The sequence below is a fragment of the Macaca thibetana genome, chromosome 6 (assembly GCF_024542745.1).
Source record: "Macaca thibetana thibetana isolate TM-01 chromosome 6, ASM2454274v1, whole genome shotgun sequence".
NCBI lineage: Eukaryota > Metazoa > Chordata > Mammalia > Primates > Cercopithecidae > Macaca > Macaca thibetana.
The window spans coordinates 142,552,116-142,563,706 of NC_065583.1; positions in this window are offsets into that span (position 1 = coordinate 142,552,116).

Genomic DNA, 11,591 nt, shown 5'->3' on the forward strand with positions numbered 1-11,591 from the left:
CTTCACACATGATAATTGTGGATATAATTTTCCACAACATTACTACTTATTATACCTCATTAACTTTGACTACTGAGATTGAAAAATAATACATTTATTATTATTGGTTTTCATCTTATTCTTGCCTTCTTTAACAAGCATTGAAAAATCTAAGATGTGGCTTTTGGCTAAGAGACATAGGGTTAGGTAAATTCGGCATTAGAAAAAGAATGGGCCTGAATTGACTGCAGTTCATTACAATGGCTATAAAGGGGATTGGTAGACCAGCGCCTAGTCAAAAACCATTGTGAAATAAAATATACTAAATAGTTGTTGGAAATAATAATACGTCAATTTGAAGGAAGTGCATTTCAGTATGTAATGTGTTTAATGAAGTGATTTGATAGTAAGACATTTGTTAATAGTCATGGGAGAAATTAAAATATAAACTGTTTTTAAATTATGTGGACAGATTTCATATAAAGCAAATATTGGCAGGTCAACTAATGAGTAGTATAATGCGATGGTTTCAGACCAAGAACCAATCATTTCAAGGGTCTGTCCTTGTTAATTATTAACTATTTTAATGTTAGCATATAGATTAGCCTATATAATCTGTGCTGGAAGCAATGGACTGTAGAAGGAAGTCAAGGAGAGGAAAGAAGAATTAGAGGGAAATTATGATAAAGGGTGAAATGGAATGATTATGAAATTAATCATGAACATTTTTGACCATTCTTTACAACAAAAAGTAAAATAGAAATTTGTAAATTATTTAGCTAATATAACTATTGTAGAAAATTTGACTGATTAATTTAAATCAAGATATCAAATTTCACTCTACTAGACTCTTATTTGATAAAACTAATTAGTTTGTTCCTCTTCCCTTAACTTTCTGTTGCATGAATACTCCCTACAGCTAACCTCTAAGAAAACACCCAGATTAAAATAGGGGTAATTAATTCAATTATTTAGATATTTTGCTTACATAAGTAAAGCCTGAGGTTTTTTATTTTTTTCTTCATTTAGATATTTTGGCAGTAAACATCATTTAATAGAAATCAATTCCAAGTACTGTCAGGCCTCTTAGCCAAAGCTAAGCCATCATATCCCCTGTGACCTGCAGGTACACATCCAGATGGCCTGTTCCTGCCTTAACTGATGACATTCCACCACAAAAGAAGTGAAAAATGGCCTGTTCCTGCCTTAACTGATGACATTACCTTGTGAAATTCCTTTTCCTGGCTCATCCTGGCTGAAAAGCTCCCCCACTGAGCACCTTGTGAACCCCCCAGCCCTCCCTGTCAGAGAACAACCCCCTTTGACTGTAATTTTCCTTTACCTTCCCAAATCCTATAAAATGGTCCCACCCCTATCTCTTTTCAGACTCAGCCTGCCTGCACCCAGGTGAAATAAACAGCCTTGTTGCTCACACAAAGCCTGTTTGGTGGTCTCTTCACACGGACGCACATGAAATTTGGTGCTGTGACTCGAATTGGGGGACCTCCCTTGGGAGATCAATCCCCTGTCCTCCTGCTCTGTGCTCTGTGAGAAAGATCCACCTACGACCTCAGATCCTCAGACCAACCAGCCCAAGGAACATCTCACCGATTTTAAATCGGGTAAGCGGCCTCTTTTTTCTCTCTTCTCCAACCTCTCTCACTATCCCTCAACCTCTTTCTCCTTTCAGTGTTGGCGCCACACTTCAATCTCTCCCTTCTCTTAATTTCAATTCCTTTTATTTTCTGGTAGAGACAAAGGAGACACATTTTATCCGTGGACCCAAAACTCCGGCACTGGTCACGGACTCGGGAAGGCAGCCTTCCCTTGGTGTTTAATCATTGCGGGGATGCCTCTCTGATTATTCACCCACGTTCTATTGGTGTCTGATCTCCACGAGGACACCTGCTTTGGTCATTCACCCACGTTCCCTTGGTGGCAAGTCAATTGCAGGGATGCCTGCTTTGGCTGCTCACCCACATCGCAGCCCAAGGTTTCTCCCCGCCCACCTTCTCCCACCTCCCCGTCTCTACCCTTCTCTTTAAACTTGCCTCTTTCACTACGGGCAGCCTTCCATCCTCCATTCCTCCTTCTCTTTTAGCCTGTGTTCTTAAGAACTTAAAACCTCTTCAAGTCTCGCCTGACCTAAAATCTAAGCATCTTATTTTCTTCGGCAACACCGCTTGGCCCCAATACAAATTTGACAATGGTTCTGTAGCAGGATGAGCGGCAGACAAAACTCCTCAGACATCAAGTTAAAGAAGGAAGGGGTTTATTCGGCCGGGGGGAATTGGCAAGACTTCTGTCTCAAGAGCCCAGCTCCCCGAGTGAGCAATTCCTGCCCCTTTTAAGGACTCACAACTCTAAGGGGGTGCATGTGAGAGGGTTGTGATTGATTGAGCAAGCAGGGGGTATGTGACTGGGGGCTGCATGCACCGGTAATTAGATCAGAACAAAACAAGATAGGGATTTTCACAGTGCATTTCTATACAATGTCTGTAATCTATAGATAACAGAATCAATTAGGTCAGGGGTCGACCTTTAACTACCGGGCCCAGGGTGTGGCGCCGGGCTGTTGGCCTGTGGATTTCATTTCTGCCTTTTAGTTTTTACTTCTTCTTTCTATGGAGTCAGAAATCGGGCATAAGACAATATGAGGGGTGGTCTCCTCCCTTATTCCCCCCTTTTGAGACTCTCATTCATTTCATTAGTGGGATTTCTCACTTTCATTTTCACTACCCATGTCTTCTTGCAAGACAGATCGATAGTGATTTATATAGTACATTTGTGCTGAGGCATTCTGGTGAACTAAGGTAGCAATGAAGCTTTTTATCATTCAAAGAAGTACAGGTATCAAACAGTAGGCTTGTTTCTATTATTATTATAGCCCCTATTATAAGAGTTTTAAATCCTCCTAGGGCTGGGAACCATTTTCCAAACATGGCCCCAGGATCAAATCCATGCCACACTTGCATGGGCACATGTGCCACTTTTATCATATCTCTAACTATGTCTTCAACTACTTGCCCTTGATTATCTATGTGTAGGCAGCAATTAGTAAGGTTAAATTTCCTGCAGATCTCTCCTTCAGCTGCTAGCAAGTAGTCGAGAGCTAATCTATTTTGATTGATAGCATTTCTCATCAGAGTTTCTTGCTGGGCCAGAATACTCAAGGCTCTGCTGGTTTTATTAGTGATTATTTCTAAGACAGCTTGTAACCGTATGATTCGGTTGATCATGTAAATGGGGGTTCAGTATTCCCATGAGCTGTCTTGTGCCCAAGTAGCAGGCCCATAATATTGTATGATTCTCTCAGGGAGCCATTCATCATCTTTCCAATTTCCTATAGCTATGCTTCTCTTTCCAAGGGAAGCATAGACAGGGAAGCCCAGGAGTTCGCCTGTTTTTATGGGCTGTAGAAAGAAAGATGGTTTAATAGTGCCAATAACACAACTACCTGCCCACTGGTCAGATAATTTGGCATAAACTTGATGCCCACATATCCAATACAATCCAGTGGGGGCTGTCCACTCCCGGTGGCACTCTGGGTGGGTCCACATGGTTTACAACTTTGGGAATTTGCTAAATGAATTCCTCTCTGTTTGATTTGAACTCCACCAAGTGACTGTTTTTGTGATACCATTATACGGTTTCTGCCCCAGACAACTAAGTCGTCCTACAGGGTGAGTGAATTCTTTTCTTCTCTAGCTATGCAATATTGTCCAATAATTGAGGCTTTTAGGACCCAGAAATTATCAGGGTGATTCTTTTGACCTGGGAATTCATTAGGAACTGGGTCTGTAGGCACTAATTCTCGGGCTTCCCATCACCATTGATCTCCCATTACATTTCTTCCACATACATAACATGAAGTGACATTGAGAGACTGGGCTACATGCTCGGCTAATTGCAAAAACAAATTTCTTGTGTTTTTTGTTTTGTTTTGTTTTGTTTTTTTCCTGGAATTTCTGGTACTGGTACATTTAGCTCATCATAGAAAGTTTGAAACACTGGCTCAGAAGAGCATTTGTAAACTTCTCCTCAAACCAAGATATTTACTCAAGGATCCAGTCTGGCCCCATCAATTCCTAAGGTCACACATTCCTCTTTTTCCCAGCAGGGATTAAGGTTATTGGTTATTACTAGCTCTAAGGGGTTACATTGTCCCTTAGTACAGGAAGGGCCATTTTTTCCTTTCTGAAGGTGAACTGGATCCTTTTCATCATTTTTTTTTCCTTTTATCCAAGTGGCCTAAATGACACAAGACCAGTATTTACATTTATTTCCACACAGTCCTAATTTATGACAGATGTACTTATTTTCTGTCATATAGCCTCTTTTCTAATTAAGAAAACCACACCTTATTCCTAACTTATTACTATTAATGACAGCACAGGTATCAAATTTTAAGGTGACTTGTTTGGGCACCCTTTTTTTTCTTCTGTTTTGGCTAACACTTTACTCATATCGTTTATGAGCCCCCACCAGTCCTCAGTCCTTAACCTTATTTTAAAAACTGTGGTCATGGGAGGCTCAGATGGGTCATAACACACATCAGGTTGGTCATTTCCTGGTATACATACCTTGTATAGAATAACATTATACAAACAAGTTCTTTTTAGAGTTCCAGTACACTTATAATAACCATAAAATAATAGGACCATAGCAACCTTTTGTCCTGCCTCAGTGACTTGATGTACACACTGGGAACAGCCCCCAGTCTGAAGAAGGTCAGTTGAAGTCCTTACTGTACAAGTCCAAATTTTAAGGAAAATGAATCCCGCAATGAGTTTCCTCATGCTTCAGTCGTGCGTGGACCAGTCAGCTTCCGGGTGTGACTGGAGCAGGGCTTGTCATCTTCTTCAGAGTCACTTTGCAGGGGTTGGCTAAGCTGCTCCCGTCCACGTACTGCTTACAGTCTACTAATGTTTAAGGATGGTCTCGGAGGTTGGGCCTACTAGAATAAACTGAGTCCAACAGCTCTACACAGTTATATTCAACTGGGCTCTCTGATACCAGGAACAAGGGGGTGGGGTTTAGGGTTTTGTAAACTTAAATGGTTATGTGGGGATTTTCACATAGCAAGCTTTGGTACTTGGTTAATCTAGCATTTGTTAACCAGTGATGTCCTTTGGTATTTATTAAAGTTACCACAGCATGGGAGGCCTTTATATTCAGGTTTTGCCTAAGGGTTAGTTTATCTGCTTCTTGTGCTAATAGGGCCATTGCTGCTAGGGCCCTTAGACCTGGGAGCCAGCCTTTGGAAACCTTGTCTAGTTGTTTTGAGAGATAGGCCACTGGGCTTGGCCAGGGCCCCACAGTCTGGGTTAAAACTCCAATTGCCATTTTTTCTCTTTCTGACACATAGAGTGTAAAGAGTTTTGTCAGGTCAGGTAGCCTCAGGGCTGGGGCCAACATGAGTTTTTCTTTTAATTCATGAAAAGCTCTTTGCTATTGGTTGTAATAGATGTAGTTTATCTAATCTACATTTTTATTAACTGTCACCTACTAAAATATTGACTCAAATCCTGCAGCTATTTGATTTCAAGCTTTAAATTGATCTGGTATTCCTTGTGGGACTCCAATTGCGTCTAAATAAACATGAGAGTCGAAAGGCCCATAGGGGGCTTCTCTCACTTTATGATGTCTTATTATTTTTTTCCTTCTGGTTGATGAAACGCCAAGGTGAAAAGGATAGCCAAGTGGACTAAAGTACAAGTGCCACTCCAGTTATTCAGCAGAGTGCCCAGTAAAGGTCCACCACAATACCACCACACATCCACTCAGGGATGAACAAAGGCTGACTGATTGATAAGCTCTTGAAAATTCTTAAGCTCACTGCATCCTTTCAGATCTCCAAGGAATGCTAAGTTTCCTCCCTGCCGTGAGAGACACAAAGTGAACTTAGTGTTGGGAGATGGAAGCTGGATGGTCCCCGGGGACTGACCCACAGGGATTTTGGGATATAGCAGAGAGAGCTTGCCATGACTTATTACTCCAGGCTATGGAATCCTGGAAAAGAGCTATCATGCAGTCTATGCCTGGTCGACTGGAGGACCACGTTCGTGGAAGGGGGACAATCTGGGCCTCTGGCCTGCCATGTGCACAAGCATAACAATTGCTTTTGTTTAATGTGCAGATGGAATATTTGATCCACTTTAACCAGGCATTTGCATCATGGTATCCTGTCTTAATTACTAAAGTTTATTTTAAGTCTTTAACTTCTATAATCCTCTGGTAAAATGAATGTATGGTTTTAGGGAAATTATAAAAACCAGTTGGGGCAGTCCATCCTTGCTCTTCAGTGGTCCACAGAATGTTGGACCAACTATGGCATGAAAGCTGTACATCGGTGGGTAACACTCCTGGTTGGCACTGGGGTCTTTATCGAAATCTCCCCAGATTAAATGGTCCTACGTTACTAATGCCTAGTCTGAGGACAGACAGGAGGGACAGAAGTACTTTTCTGAAGTAGAAAGCTGTCTTTAACTTGGCAAGTCCTCACAGGGTATAACAAAGCAAGCATTAAATGCAATAGTTTGAGGCGAAATTGACTTGGTTATATTAATAACTAGATGGTCAGCAATAGAACGAGGAAAGAAGAAAGAGTAATAGAATAGATTAAAAGAGTTAAATTTTTCTTAGCTTTAGTTTGGTAGGGTTTTCCCCTGGGACTATGGCCCACGACTCTGGAGGGGGTGACACTTTCTTCACTCGGGGTGATGAGTCCATTCTTTTTTTGCTGTATGAACAGCAGTCTTGGTGGTTAGCAGCACAAGGTAGGGTCCTTCCCAGGCTGGCTCAAGTTTTTCTTCTTTCCACCTTTCAATGAGAACATGATCTTCAGGCTGGCACTGGTTTACTGGAAATTCTAAGGGTGGTACATGTGCTAAAAGACTTTTAGGGTTTTTTTTGGTTTTGTTTTGTTTTTGTGAGAAAGGAAAGTGGAAGATAAACCAAGTACATAATTTTTAAGAGACTGAACTTTTGTTTTAAATGTGGGGTCCTTGGCAGTGGATTTAGGTCCTTAGTGCCTTTTTACTGAGAAATTTCCTTTGGCATCTATTTTTATTAGTTTTTAAACCAAAGAAAGCCAAATGCCATTTAGCAATGCTTCTTGTATGATTTTTATACAAGATAAGCTAAATTTTATCTTTATATTTTTGTGTTATTAACGTTAAACCTAATTTTAATAAAACCTTGTAGACATTTTTATTTAATTTTTAATGTTTGACAATAAGGTAAGATTTTATAGACTGTTTTAAACCTTTTATAATTTTTGCTAAAGAGCAGGTTGGTGCTTTAAGAGAAACCTGAAGAACTGGATGATACTTCTTTAACTTTAGCTAATATGTTTACACACAGAATGTTCTTTACAATTAATGTTTTAAACCTTGCTTAAACCTTCAAAACAGTAATTTTTCACTTTTTAATGTAGGTAAAAATGTACATTCTTATGCCTCCTTATAATCCTTTTACCAAAGTTATATTTTGCTTTTCTTATACACCTTGCACATAAACTGTTTTTTTTTTTCTTTTTTTCAATAGTTTTACATTCAGGAGGCCTAGTTACTTTTAAATTATACAACATTTTTTGCATAAATTCTTTTTTTAATACACTTTTTTTATAACTTTTTTTCACGACTTTTACAGGCAATTTTTTGATATGCCTTAACTTTCTGACTTATTACAAACATTTCTTTCTTTAAACACCCAGTTAATTTATTTCACGACAAGAATTTACCACATAACACTCTTTTTAGATACATTCAACCCCCCCCCCTTTTTTCCCCTGTTTTTTTTCCGAAGATGATAACCATTCTTTTCCAAAGCGAACCTTTTTTTATGTCTATGGACTAGACTGTCTAAGGCCACAAGAATAGAATTACTGTAATACATATTACATTGTTAACTTTTAGCAAACTTTACTTTTGTTAAAAACCTTGTAAGTTTGGGATTTTAATTATCATTTGCTATTAATACGACCTTGTTTTGTCCAAATTAGAATTGGTATGATGGCTTTTAAAGGAACAGGGTACACTTTTTTTTTTTTTCCTGTCAACTACTTGTATATGTCTTTCTTTCTGTCTTTGACTTTGTCTCTCTCTCTTTGACTTTCCTTTTGCCTCTGTCTCTTCCTCTCTCTCTCTTCCTCTGTCTTTCTCTCTCTCTCATTGACTCCCTCTTTGTCTGTCTCTTCCTCTCTCTCTCTCTTCCTCTGTCTTTCTCTCTCTCTCATTGACTCCCTCTTTGTCTGTCTCTTCCTCTCCGTCTCTTCTTCTCTCTCTCTCTTTACCTCTTTTCCTCCCTGTCTCTTTCCTCTCTCTCTCTTCCTCTGTCTTTCTCTCTCTCTCATTGACTCCCTCTTTGTCTGTCTCTTCCTCTCCGTCTCTTCCTCTCTCTCTCTCTTTACCTCTTTTCCTCCCTGTCTCTTTCCTTTCTCTCTCTCTGCTGGTCTTTCCTTGCCTCTGCCAGCCACTTATGCTGCTGTTCTCTCAACCACTGTGTGTTGGGGGCAGGGGATCTAAAACAAGCTGGCCTGGGTTCCCTGGCTTACAGGTTACCTTGTGTCATACCTTTGAAACAAGGGACCTGTCAAGGCTTCCTTCTAATGGCCAACCTACCTCTAATGCTGGCCAGTCTATCTTACACAAAGTTTTACGTTTTTCTGGTGTCATAGTACTCCATAGTCTCCCTTAAATCCTTTTTTTGGAAAATTTTCAACATAGTTCCTAGTGGGGTGGGCTTACTTTGTGCCTCACCCATGTTTCCTCTAGACAAAACACCACAAAACAAAGAATGGATAAAAAGGGCACACACACACTTTTGTAGTTTACACCAAACCAAAATCAGAGTATCCAGAAATCCAAGCCAGGTCAAAACCAAAACCAAAGTATCAAGCAATCCAAGTCAAGTCAAAAACAAAAACCAAAGTACCAGTACAGGCACACCGTGGGCGATCAGGCCACACTTCCACTCAAATGGAGTGGGCAAGTTCCCAGGACTGGTCCTGTCAAGCAATTCAAACCAAATCAAAACCAAAACCAAAACCAAATGCCAATAAAGGCACACCATGGGTGATCAAGCCATGCTTCCACTCAAACGGAGTGGGCAAGTTCAAAGACTAGTCTTACCAAGTTTTAGATGTCCAGACTCCAAGTGCCCGTTCCTTCCTGGGGTTCAGCCACTGTGTTGATCCTCCACGGGGGCCTGCCACACACTGCTCTGGCGGGGCGTCCCACTGAGGCAAATGCCTACCCTGGAGCGCTCTCAGGATCCGCATCGCTGAGGCTGGTTGGAGTGCCCCTCAGGGATGTTCCACAGGGCAAGCGTAAGCCACCTAAGGAGCTGCCTTGACCATCCACCATTCACCTCGCTTCCCAGTCAGGGAACCAAGAAATGTAGCAGGATGAGCGGCAGACAAAACTCCTCAGACACCAAGTTAAAGAAGGAAGGGGTTTATTCGGCCAGGGGCATCAGCAAGACTTCTGACTCAAGAGCCGAGCTCCCTGAGTGAGCAATTCCTGTCCCTTTTAAGGACTCACAACTCTAAGGGGGTGCATGTGAGAGGGTCGTGATTGATTGAGCAAGCAGGGGGTATGTGACTGGGGGCTGCATGCACCGGTAATTAGATCAGAACAAAACAAGATAGGGATTTTCACAGTGCATTTCTATACAATGTCTGTAATCTATAGATAACAGAACCAATTAGGTCAGGGGTCGATCTTTAACTACCGGGCCCAGGGTGCGGCACCGGGCTGTCTGCCTGTGGATTTCATTTTTGCCTTTTAGTTTTTACTACTTCTTTCTTTGGAGGCAGAAATTGGGCATAAGACAATATGAGGGGTGGTCTTCTCCCTTAGTTCTAAATGGCCAGAAAACGGCACTTTCGATTTCTCCATCCTACAAGACCTAAATAATTTTTTGTCAGAAAATGGGCAAGTGATCTGAGGTGCCTCACATCCAGGCATTTTTTATGCTTCATTTCCTCCCTAATCTCTGTTCCCAAGGCAATTCCTCCCAAATCCTCCTTTCCCTCCCACCTGTCTCCTCAGTCCCAACCCCAAGCCCCCAAGAATCTCTGAGTCTTTCCAGTCGTCCTTTTCTACAGATCCATCTGACCTCTCCCCTCCTCCCCAGGCTGCTTGTTGCCAGCCGAGCTAAGTCCCAATTCATCCTTAGCCTCTGCTCCTCCACCCTACAATCCTTCTATCACTTCCCCTCCTCCCACCTGGTCTGGCTTACAGTTTAGTTCTGTGACTAGTTCTTCCCCCACCTGCCCAACAATTTCCTCTGAGAGAAGTGGCTGGAGCTGAAGGCATAGTCAGGGTACATGCTCCTTTTTCGCTATCAGACCTCTCTTAGATCAGTCAGCATTTGGGCTCTTTCTCATCAGACTCCACTAAATATATACAGGAATTCCAATATCTAACTCTGTCCTACAATTTAACCTGGAGTGACTTAAATGTCATCCTGACTTCTACCCTCTCCCCAGATGAACCGGAAACAGTTTTTTCTCTAGCCCAATCTCACACTGATAACTGCCAGCTTCACGAGCCACACCTCCAGGAAGGCATTAGAGCAGTTCCCCGAGAGGATCCCCAATGGAACTATCAGGCAGATACCCCAGGTATAGCTAGGTGAGATTACACGATTTCCTGCCTAGTTGAAGGGCTTAAAAAGGCAGCTTAAAAAGCTGTTAATTATGACAAACTTAAAAAAACTACCCAAGGTAAAGACAAAAACTCAGGCCAGTTCACAGCCCGCTTAGCAGCAACCCTTAGATGCTTTATGGCCCTAGATTCAGAGGGGCCAGAAGGCTGCCTTATTCTTAATATGCATTGTTTTTTTTATTTTTATTTTTATTTATTTATTTATTTTATTATTATTATTTTTTATTATTATTATACTTTAAGTTCTAGGGTACATATGCATAACGTGCAGGTTTGTTACATATGCATTGTATCACCCAGTCAGCTTCAGACATTAAAAAAAAGCTTCAAAAATTGGAATCCAGACCTCAAACCCCACAACAGGAATTAACCTCACTTTCAAGGTGTACAATAACAGAGACGAGGTAGCCAGGCAGCAACGCATTACTGAATTACAGCTATTTGCCTCCACTGTAAGACAACCCACAACCAGGTCTCCAGCATAAAAGAACTTCAAAACATCCAAGCCACAGCTTCCAGGGCTCTTTCAAAACATCCTCATGGGCCTTGCTTCAAATGCCATAAAGCCTGGCCACTGGGCCAAGGAATGCCCGCAGCCTGGGAATCCTCCTAGTCTGTACCCTGTCTGTGCGGGCCCCCACTGGAGGTGGGACTGTCCGACTCACATCGCCACCACTTCTAAAGCCCCTGGAGCCCAAACCCAACGTTCCTTGGCTGACTCGTCCCAGACCTCCTCAGCTTAGCAGCTGAAGACTGATGCTGCCCGATCACCTCGTAAGCTCCCTGGACCATCACGGACGCCGAGCTTTGGTTAACTCTTACAGTGGAGGGTAAGTCCGTCCCCTTCTTAACCAATAGGGAGGCTACCCACTCCACATTACCTTCTTTTCAAAGGCCTGTTTCCCTTGACTCCATAACTGTTGTGGGTATTGATGACCA